Raw genomic sequence first — 12,609 nt, forward strand, 5'->3', positions numbered from 1 at the left:
GAGAAGGTAGATGGCCTAAAGTTATCTTCAATGAAGGAATGAGTGAAAGAAAGAAATCATGGATGAGACAAAACAACAAATGGATGCAAAAATGGAATATTTACCTCAATGCATGTCCCACAAATAGCAAGGATTTAAAGAGTTATGTTATGGAGAAGTTTTGTAAGTGTATATGGGGAAAGAGTTGGGTAGAAAGAAGAAGTACTATGTTCAAGAATTCAACCCCACTTGTGATCTCCATCAAAAAGAGTACATTGGAGCTAGCATTCCATGGAGAGCAAAGATTCTTATTGCTTAATTAAGAACTAACTCGCATCAACTACGGTGCGAAATAGGTTGGTGGAAAAAACCTAAAGAAGCTTGGGAAGAGCAGGTGTGTACTTTTTTCCCTTCTGGGGCAGTGGAATCGGAAAAACATTTCATTTTGGAATGTGATGCGTTCAGAGACATCAGAGATAGTTACAATAGTATGTTAACATCGGTTCCTTGGAATTGTCTTTTCAGTGAGGGGATTGTTAGAAGGTTGGGTCAACTCATCATTAATCTGAATAATAAAATGATTGAGTTGCAAAAGGAAAAAAACAAGGAAGCTAGTGGTCCCATAGACTACATCTAGTCTCGTGGACGTTAAAATTCCATTTCATTTTCATTTCATTTACAACAAAGCATCTCAATGTATGGCATGGATTTGATCGAGATTATTTGGGAGTATGTCTCCACTTAACTCCACACATGTATGTAGCTCTAATTCATTACAAGAAGTATCCAACTCATACAACAGATTGCACAGTCACCCACAGCTCCATGCAGCCAATAAAAGTTCAACACAAGTGTCAAAGAAATCAACGTATGGCATGAAGGAATCAGTTCAGATTTGATTGTGAATATTGTGGAGTTTTTCTCCACATTTTACACATGTTACGATGCCCATCTACTTCATGATCCACGCATAACAGATCAACCTCTACGCTGGCAGCTATACACAGATTTTATTGGAAGAGTTGGTTTTTGTTGTAGAGGTTTTAAATCACAAGTTTTAGTTGGAGATTTGTGTGGGAGTTTGTCTCCCTTTACCCACTCAAAAAGCACTTGGCAACTCACATAAATATGCATAATGGAAAGTGAGATACGCTGGCCTGAACAAGAGTATACACTGCCACATTTCAGATTTAACCTTACATATGTTTTGGTCTCTCATACACTTGGAGTTCAATTTGGCTTTGTGATCTCCACCATTTCTCCACTTGTCATTTGATTTGGCATTGGGATTTCCTCCCAAAATTGTATAAATTGAATAATTGGGCTCTCATTTGGTAATCTTTTGCGACAAGCTATTGTGCTTGGGGAAGCTCTGCTTCTATGTACACTTGTTCTTCATATGAATAAAAAGACTTTGGGGTTCATTCATGACTGTTATTCTATTGGAGCATGTGCTTGGTTCTTTGATGGTATGATCTTCTCTGCTTATGCTTTAATGTGTTTCATTTCTCATATGCTTTCATAGAATTGTATATGCATAGCTATCTTGCATTTACAATTGGTTTATGAATATGTTCTAGGTGTAGATGATCTCTAGTAATTTTCATGCAAATTTCTAGAGTTATCTTACCATTGTTTATTGATTAATCCATATGAACTAATGTGTGTTGGAATTTTTGTAGAGAACCATTTTTGGATCAACTAGCAAGCGTGAGAGGAAGTCTTCAAGAGACCAACCCACTCTTGGCATTGTTTTCAAGGAGCTCTCATCGTTATTTGTATCTCATAAACCTAATCTTTCGAAGTGTTTGTTTTGCAGGGTCCTCTATTTGACATAATTTGTGCATAAGTTTAAAATCTCAAAAAAAATTATTATCTTTTGATCTTGTGCTTTCATTTCATTATCTAGCTAGTTAAGATCTTTTCACAAGCTAGTCAAGTGATGGGATCCTTTCCCATCATTTGATTTAGTCTTTTGCACATTATTTTGTAGTATACTCACTTATTTGCATGCTCTCTTTTTACACACTAACCATGTCTTAGTTTTGCAGCCCTAACATCTTTCTTGTTGTTTCCCTCAATTGTTCAAGCTTCTTTTCAAGGAGGTTGTGGGCATTTGAATGACCTATCAAGAAGGCTAGGCCATGTGCCTTTTTAGGAGCGTACTCTCTCAAGTTGTAGAATCATTTCATCTCTTGAGTATCCCATATTTTGAAGGGAATTGCGTGTTATTGCAATATCTTATATTGTATCTTTCCATTATTCCTTGGGCAACCCTCTAAGAGGCTCTAACTTCATTGAGACACCATAATAATAAAAAATCTCCTTTTTATTGTTGTGGGAGTGTGGGTTTTACCCATGGCATCCTATCTCTCCATTTAGGGAGAGAAGCTTGTGGGTGGATTGATTGTTAATATTTCCATTTCTTTCATTTTCACATAATATGCATGCTCTAATTGGAAAGTAACACAAATCACATTTCTTTTCTTAAAGTTTGCTACAAGCTTGCACCATTTATCTTTGTTGCTATAAGCTGCAAGTTCACATTCTATTTCAAAGCAATTTACTCTTATGCAAGCAACTCTCTTATTTCTAGCAAACTTTGACACATTTAGCTTGGCACTTGTCTAATAATCACTTATGCCTCATTGTTATGCTACATTTTTATATCTTGAATATTGAAGCATTGTGTATTGGACAAGTTTATTTTCCAAAGCAACTATTTACTTTTATGTCAAGCTAATTATCTTTTATTTTCTCAAGTTAAATTTCCTTTTGCAAAGCTATTGTGGGCATCAATCTTATTTCAATTCACTTTCAAGCATTGCAATCTACCTTGGGAAATTTTACATGCATCTTACTTAGGCCCATTTTCAAGCATCACTAAAATCGACCTCCAACTTAAGTTGGTTGTATAGACTCTAGGGACCCTCCACCCCTATTGACTCTTCACTGTGAGATCCAGATTTCCAGGCGAGGGTGAGGTCTGGGGATAGGAGTTCAATTGAAACTTTGCTTTAGAATACAACTAATAAAATAAACCAAGAGCACATCTACATCACAACTTTACTTTACTTGCAAATGCAATTCTCCTATTTATGCTATCTTGGATTTACTTGAGTCTTGTTTGCAAATATCACTTTTATTTCAAGAGACATTTATTATGCAAGTATTGTGAATTTTTTTACTTTTGCAACATTTAGCTTTCTTGTACTTGGAATATCTTTCATTGGTGCAACTCTATTTCAAAGTTATTTCATATATCTGTTGCTTTGATGATCATTTAAGCTCATGAGTAATTGATGTCATTATCTTGTCATTTGGGCATTTACTTTCAAGTACTATCTCCTTTATAGTTGCAATTGATGTTTATATGCTTATCTTGGTCTAACATTTGATTTTGTAGGATTGTCTATCATTGTATCTTGATTTCATTTTTGTGCAAAAATTTGCTCATTTATTCATATGCTTGCTTAATTCTTGGAAACAAGTTATTTTTTGACAAGTAATCCAAATTAACCTTTCTCCTAGAGACTCATATCATATAACTTTTCATTAGGGACCACCCCCCTTAGCTAACCTAGGAGATAGCTTAAACGGATAGAGTTGGGAATAGGTGACAACCCCTTCTCTTAGTTCTTGCCACCAACCACACCTTGTGGGGTTAATGGATTTTCTCACTAACTGTTAGGTGTGCGCGACAAGCGGCAAGTGTAATAGGTCTTTTCATGACCTTTTCTTCAAGTGACATACATGACATCTATAACCATAAACAAGGATCTCAACAATGAAGTAGCAAAACCATGATATCATTAGCAACCACCATGCTCTAAATAGGCATCTACAATATAATCATCTGACAACAGCGACATAAGTGTCATAATAGTAGCATGAACATCCTCATCATCAAGAAACAATATAGATAAGACAATGTAGCATCAATATCATCAATAGTGAATATAGTATACATATGCTCATCAAGTGCATTAAGATTTAGAAGCAATAATAAGGCACAATCCATGACTTCACCATATGCAACTCAAGCATCATTGATAACCCATGTCATAGTGACAATGTCACATATATTTTTAGTAGTTAGCAATGAAATAACACTGACAACAATAGTGATAACCATGAACTCATCATAGACAACATCATGCCACAATGAGTGCTCAAGAAACCATAATGCCAACAATGAACCATTAAAAGCATAGAATATGCTCCCCCTAAACTTGTGCCAACTCTTCATCATCAATTCTGATCACATTATATCCTTCTCACCAATAGCAAATCAACAACAGTAAGATCTGGCAACAACTCAACATTCATTATGAGCCAATACTCTTTTACACACAACATAAGGGCATCAACAACAATTTGCAACAAACCAATGTTAGACCAAAAATGCCAATAATGTACTAATGGAAACATATGAGGAGCTTCCCTTGAAATTGTGCCACTCTTTTATCATCACAAAAAACCATACGTGATTGTCTAAGTCAAGAACCACATACATACGCGACTATCCTTCATAATAAACATGTACATAATATAAAATCATGATTTTTCATAGCCATAGCTCCCCCTGAATATGTCATGATTATTCTTGGTCACAGTCACTTCATCAGATGCATCATCAACAATATAAACATCACCAAAAGAATAACATAACAACATATGGAATCATCATCAAGGTACACATGCATAGCTCCCCCTAAGATCATACACCACTGATCTTGTGGACTTGATAGTCATTATTTGTTCTTCATGAGGCTATGTACCTCACATTTACTCCTACAATCAGCGTTAGAAGTATGCTTTAAGAGCAATGGAATGCAATAGGGACAATCTTCCCTACCTCTCTAATTGCTGCTTCTTCCAAATCTGTTTGCAATTTTTTACCATGTGTTCCAAATTGTGATGTTTAACTCATCTCATGTAGCCAGAGGTTTGTGTGTGCTTTCATTCCATCCGCCTGACCTACAATTGGTGGCCTTATGCGCAAATGAGTTACAAGTGAAACAATATCCATAAAACCATCTTTTATACTTGGGAACTGATCTTGAAGGATTTGATGTAGTTTTCATATTTGATGAGTGACCTGATTCAAGGTTTTGTGGGTCCTTATCATCTTGTGGATTTGAAACCTTGTGGTTGTATCCAATGTTTATCTTGATTATAGGATAGCATTGTTCATTAATAATTTTTTATAGTGGTTTAGATGCCTTTACTCATTTGTTTGTTTTCTCATAATCTTACCTTAGAGTCACAATTTCTGTTTCTAACTTTTCACAATGCCTTTCCTTTTCTTGAAGTTGTTTTGCTAAGTCTTCTATTCTTTTATTGGCTGCTTCTAATTGAGACTTTAGCAAGTTCATTTCCTTGACAATACTACTTTCTTTTGTTTCTAGTTCTTTGTTTGCATTCCTTAGTCTATCCATTTCTTTCAATGCTTTCATTAAATATTCTTCACAACTATCTGATTGACTAGTTGATTGATCTTCAAGAACCATAAGTATTTTGTAACTAGTGTTAGAATCTGAATCTGAATCTTCCTGATCATCAAACGTGCTTTGACTATCTTCATTAGAATAAAAACTTTTCTTGGTAGAAAACTTATTTTTGCCATTTTTCTTATCAACATCCTTTTTTTTTGTTGTTATGATTTTCTTTATATGGACATTTGGATGCATAGTGACCTACTCTTCCACACGCAAAACACTTAAAGGAAGTTTACCTTTGAATTTACCAGTTCACACTTGGAACTTCTTCACAAAACTTGCTTCCTCCTCATCTGAAATATAGCTTGTATCTTTAGGTTCTTCCTTTTATTATGTGGTTTTGAATGTAGCTTCTCTGATCTTTAAAGTATTTCTCTTTTCCCTCATCTCATAAGCAATCAAGATCCCATGAAGTTGTTCTAGAGTAAGACTTTTCAAATATTACATTTCTTCAATGGCAGATACTGTGTGTAATGATCCTAAATAGGAAATAAAAGTGATAACAACAAATATTCTACGCTGCAAAATACAAAAACGAAATATTCATTAAGCACCCTCAAAAAAACTGCAAATGAAGAACTTCTAAGCCATTTTATTATATTTTTGCAAGCCAAATACAATAGATAGTGGAATGGTGCACCTGGGCTTGTCTCAATGGACAAATAGGACCAAACCGAGGTAGGAAAATGGCTGAGATGAAGGCTGCCCAGCTGCTGTACCAATTTGTAATGTGTTGCCCAAAAAACTATTGCCATGTTGAATTTCGAATGGCTGGAAAGTGCACTAAATCTGTCCATAAATTTATATGCTTTTAACCTCGGACTCCTTGGCCAAAACCAAGAAAAATCCAAAGTGGAATTTGGCTGGTTTTGACTTTTGTTTTTCGACCCCCTTGGAGCCTCACCCCAACGATGGCTGCCAAATTCGACCTGCGGTAAACTGCCTGCAAATCCCTCTGCAAACTCCTCCAAAATGCTGGGTTCACCCTTGCTATCCAAATCCTAACTTCCTGGATGAACTCTTGGCGCAGATTAGCTGCTCCCAAACACCATGAAATTTTGCTAAGTGGCCTCTACGCTGTCCCTTTGCCCAGAAATGCGAATTGATGGTATGTTGGCTTAGCTAGCTAAAAGCTCCAGCAAAAATGCCTGCTGAATGCTGCTACCTCAGCGCTCTAACCTCCCGACAAGCAATGAGATCCTTGCTGGTCTCAAACTCCCTCTGCGTGATTCTTGGCTGCCCAGAAATACACAGTCCCTCTCTCGCTGGTCACCGATTTGTGTTGCTGCCTCAGAACTCCTGTAAACTACTATAGAACAACCTCCCTAGGGTGGGCACAGATGGTCCCCCAAAGTAGAGGTTGAATCTCCCGCTTGAGAGACTCTTGGCTAAACAGCCAGTAGACTTGCTAAACAACAAAGTGTACAGATGAGTGTTTGTTTGCAAATGTCAAAGATACCAAATGGAGGCCTCCAAGCTCTATTTATAATTGCTGGTCCTTTCCCCTGGTGGTCCCCACCTTCCACTAATAAAATATTTCTTTGCCGCCATTCTTCATTAAAATAATAATTTCCACTTTTCTCCCACAAAATAATATATTCTCCTTTTTATTTAATATCAACAAAAAATGGCAAAACTCCTTAGTGAATTTTGCACTCACAAAAATTGGGAGCATTACAATCCTCCCCATCAAAAATTCCTTGTCCTCAAGCAATATCCTGTTGCTCCAAACGTTGGCCTAGCCAATGCTAGGGTCCCAAATGTGCCACTCAACACTCCTTGTCGTTGAACATCCTGCCATACTAGTGACCATCCCCATGTCAACAACGAATTACTAGATTCCAATGGAATATTTGAATGATATCCCCCTATAGAAGGCAGCTCACACCTCAGGGTAAATGAACCGCCAAATCCTGTTGTACCCGGATCCCATGCTAGTCTCAGAAGGGTGCCACCATGCTGACACTGCACCACTCTGCCTAGGACAAGCTTTCCATCATGCTTAGACTGTATCCTCCCCTCCCAAAACCTGATGGTGGGCTATCTGTGAAGGGCAAGCTTATCCTGCCCAGGTATCTCCATGATATCAATGTCAACCCATCCATTGTCAATCTCAATCTTGAGCAGCAACAGGATAAATCTACCTTGCTAGACAATGGAGGTTTCAACTATCTCCCATGTGTTACACCTTAGGTGAACTAGATCACTCTCTCCCATGAACCTACTCATCATAGAATGGAGTGTCCTATCAGTCAACTCAATCTCTGGATCCCATAGCCAGACTTACTGCGGCATAGCTCTAACAACTGCTGGAATCTGTTTATTCCTCGTCCCTAATCCTTGCATGAAACCGACATATCGGCCCCAAATATGATGAACTAATTTGATGCATGCTAAACTGCCCTGTGCCTACCACTGCGTAGTATCGATGATTGTTGGAAGCCACAAGTGCCAAATAACTACCCCCTGAAGGCAGCCAATAGATGGGTATCTGATACTTGCAATTGACTCGGTGTATGCGGACCCATCTCACTCCTGCCAACCATCACCACTGAGGTTTCCATCTGCCCTCTCGATAATGTGCCAATACAATGTCTGGAGGTCAGACACATACTAGAAAGTTGCCTCAATCGTACACGATATCCTCTGCTCATGCATGGTCCTCACATGCCCTGTGGAAAGATTGACACATGTCTCCCTCATGACCTGCTCCCCAAGCGTAGGCTCACTGATGAATGACATGCCACCCCTACAAATGATTGCCTCATCCCCCAACTTGTGGTTGTCAACTCATGCACCAACCCAATGCTGCCACTGAGAAGTCTCTACCCTAGTGCATTGAGTGTCATCTTCATATCTTGGGTGAGCTCCCTGTCCCCAGTTGCTCGTGCTAAGAGTGTCAAAGGACAAAAGCCAAATCGTTTGTGCCTGTAAGTGATGTATAAGAAGTACAGGCATGTGAGTCCCCATGGATACCATTGAGTATCACTCATTTCAATCCTCGTTGATCTTGGGTGAAGTACACCCAAAGGTATGCCCAGTGTCTCTGTTCATAAGTCTCCTTTGAGGCAACCCTCCAGGACCTCATTGTGCAGCACCATATGGCCCTCCATCTCACTGAGTATCCCTGTAGTCCTCGACCTGGCACTGTACCCTGTAGCATATCGTTGTACACCACTGGATATCCCGTGCTACTGCTGTACCATCTTGTACTGTCTTGTATCTTGCCTGTGTCACTATATTTGACTCTCCTCACATGTACTCGATGCGATGTGAGTTGCTCAATGCAAACTAACATGCTACATCAAGCAACCACGCATCTCCATGCTCCTCTGCAAGTCATTGCCCATCACTGTATACCTCTATACAACACTGGATGCTAGGTTCTAAAATTGGGTCTCTATGCATCAGGTTGCATCCCTCTGCATAAGATTGGATTCTGCAGCATATCCTTGTGCACCCCTGGATACCACTGCCTATTGTCGTACCACCTTGTATCATATGTCATCCTGCATATGCCAACGCATCCACCACTATGCTAGTAATCCCTCTGTTATCACAAAATCAAGCACTGAAGGCTGCCAATCAGTCAGACTCTGTGTAACTATTTCAAACCAGGCTTTTGACTAAGGCTTAGCCTCCTTAGTCTGAGAGGGCTCTCTCAAAGGTTATGAATGTTGACTAATGACAAGATGGCTAACTCTTATAAGACACATGAACAAGTATTCTGGCTGGACAACATTGAATTGATTCCCATTGGGCTTATGGAGTCACTCATATCTCAGTAAACAATAACACTATCTTTTCATAGAAATCAGGGCACTTAACATCTAAATGTTCAAACATAACTTACATGAAACCACAGTTTGCAAAGGCATACAGGAAGTCAGAGCATGATCCATGAGTTCTGAGTGATTATGCATTAACAAAACTGTAAAAGAACATTAAAGGAAATATACCATCACACATTTGAACAAGAAGATCCATTGTGAATCCTGAGAAGAAAAAACAGTCATTTGCATTACTGAACTCTGTTTACACATAAACCAAAACAGTCTTCTCCAAAACATCCAACCCTTTGTATATCTCTGTTTCAGCTATTTATAAAGTTCTTCTCCCTGACTCCGATTCATCTGAGGGGAACTCGAAGTCCTTTTCTAATGACACCTATTCACCTTTAAACTAACTAATAAAAGCCACTTACTACTAATTGACAGCTCTAGAAACCTAAAACAAATAAGATTCTAATTCTACATCATGCTGGACATAGCATTTATTACAATCAAGATTCATTCTCTGCCAAGTGGATTACTACAGCGGTAGCTTTGATGGCTTTAATTACAATGAACCTCATTCTTTGACATCTGCTCTCTTTCTGGCGGTGGCTGTGATAGCTAAGAAAAGGATGCAATGAACAAACTAGCTTTGGATACTGAATGCGCTGATGGTTCATTAATCATAGGATGGAACCCCTGTTTTTCCGGTCCTTGTCTTCCACCACTCTTCGAAATTCAATCAGCATGTCTCCAGCTCTTTAATACCCCAAAAATGATGAGCATCACCATATTCCCAAATGTGCTGGAAGCTTCATTGATTGAACATGTGTGCAAACCAAAACTCTTCGTATGCACCTCCTTCCAAACCCTAACAACCGGTAATAAAGTACCTTTATCAAAGCTTTAACTTAAGACAAAACATTTCACCTTTACAAAAAGGTACACTTGTCATTATCTGAAGGGCTATGCTAGCCTCATGTGGTCTCCTTAATGTTCCTTAGGTGTTTCCTTTGGCAAATTCCTGATCCTACCATCAAACTGTTTGTCTTCATCATAAAACAATACCTACAGCAGTTTCGTAGCGCGCTACGAAACTGCTGTTTTTGCAAAAACATAGCTTCAACCCAAAATCTTTATCAACTGAATATTGCCAGTGGAATTTGCAGTCACCATTATTTTTGATTTCCTTCTCCAGCATACACTTGAAACAAATTAACCACTATCATCTTCCATTTCTTGACTAGATATAGGGTCTTCAAATCCAAATCTATGTGATCCCATAGGCATAGGCAGAGATTTGTAATAGGCAAAAACAGAATTGATCTCTGAACCACATGCAATATATCCATCCATGACAGAAAACCCCACAACAATCTTCTCATTGGTATGACCAGTATAGGTCAGAGTACAAGCATTATTGGATAACCCAGAAGGATTGGCTTTTGTAAGATCCCACAACTTGAGTGTGTTATCTGTAGATGCAGAAATTTCACTCTCTCTATTGCTAAATTCCAGCGTTCCTCTGTTTCTCATCTTTAGCTTCTCCATTTCAAACTCCATTTTGATCAGTTTCATTTCAAACAACATGGAATCCACTGCTGCTTCAGCATCACTCCACAGACTCTTGTAGAGACAAATCCTTTCATCCCTTTCCTTCAGTTCAGACCTAAAATCTTGTTTCAAATTCTCCAAGAAGTTTTGCAGCTTATTGTGCATCATCTCAGAACACTTTACCTATTAAGATTGAGAAAATCTCATGGATATCAAACCTTTTTCTGCAGTGTCTGCCATATGAGATGACACAGATTCTGACGAAACTTGAGTGTTTGTTTTTCCAACAGAAATTCCCCTGCAACTAGAAGCAGAGGATGCTTCAACTTTTGTTGATTCTTTCCTTGAAAAATCCACATCCATTTTACAACTGCTGCATCTATCCGACTTGCAAACCTTTTGAGTGCTCCTTAAATTGCCCGGAATAGAGGACATCTCAGGCTTTGATGCATCTCCAACATTTGATATAGGAAACTCCATCTTTTTTACAAGATACTCGTTTGTTATTATTGTGCTTTCTGAAGGGGAACCATCATCAGTCGCAGAAAAACTTTGAGAACATTCAACTGCTGCAGTTTCATTGAAATAGAGAGTTGGTAACTGACAAACCTCTAACTTCTGACATTCTGACGAATCTTTTAAAAACTCTGGCTCAGAAACTGTAAAATCCATTAAAGAGGGATGAAGCAGTGAGTTTAATCCTAAATTAGTAGGTCTTGTTGATCTTTTTACAAGCTGTGCATTTGAAACAATAGGCGTATTCTCCCTTGAAGACAAAGGAAATAGTCTTTTAGGCGTAGGCGGGTGGTAGTCCGAGGATAAAATATCGAAAACTGGAATAAATTGGCTATGATTGGCTGCAGTATCTCAATAAACGCCGGTGGAGACAAAACTGTTGGGTTTCTTGATTCATGAAAATCATTAATAAAAGTTGGTGAATGATAACTTAGGAGAGAATCAATGCCTAGACTTATTGGATTGGCAGTGGAAATATACGCTTGTGAATTAGATGGACAAGATGTCGTCGCTTGTGAATTAGCTGGACAAGATGCCGTTTGTCCAGATTTTGGATCCGCTAATTCAACTGATTGTTGCAGTTGGCTAGAAGGAGGCCCATATACTTTTGACTCCAATTCTTTTTGAAAAGAGAGAGTTGAGATATCTTGTGTCGATTTGCCTGCTGTCTATTGCCCAGAATCTGGATGTCCATGTTCAAAAAGGGCGGTATTGACCTTGTCTTCAAACGGCTTCTCCTGTGTGTGCTCGCTTTGACACCATGTATAGAAATTGGAACTGTCACTCTGAATTGGACAATAAAGGCTACTTGTGTTATCGGTATTTGGAGAATGGGAAGTTGAAGCCAAGGACCAATCCTCCTGAGAAGTAATACAAGTGGTTGAAGATACTGGATCTTGCACATATGGAGATAAATAACAATAAAGACTGAGATCACTAGTAACAGGCAGGTAATATGAGCTTGACGGAGCTTCAATCCCCAAGTACCACGGTTGATTATGAGATGGCAGAGGATTACGATACCAATCACCACTGTAATCAGAAGTATTTACATGAGAAGATGAAACAGAATGCTCAGGTAAGTAAGGGACATAGTAACAAGAAGGATCATAGTAATATTCATTTGGACCCTTTGAATCGTATTGTTCAGAGCCACTTTCTGGATATGTATATGGCAGGGCAGAGGCTCGGAGCTCTGAATTAGTTGAGGATTGCATGGGGTATGACATACAAGAATAAACGCTGCTTACGTATTCGTTGCTTTGTCTCTAGCAGATACAGTCACA

This window comes from Pinus tabuliformis, chromosome 6, assembly GCF_031772625.1.
Source record: "Pinus tabuliformis cultivar Carrire ecotype Pingquan chromosome 6, CPIR1, whole genome shotgun sequence".
Classification (NCBI taxonomy): Eukaryota; Viridiplantae; Streptophyta; class Pinopsida; order Pinales; family Pinaceae; genus Pinus; species Pinus tabuliformis.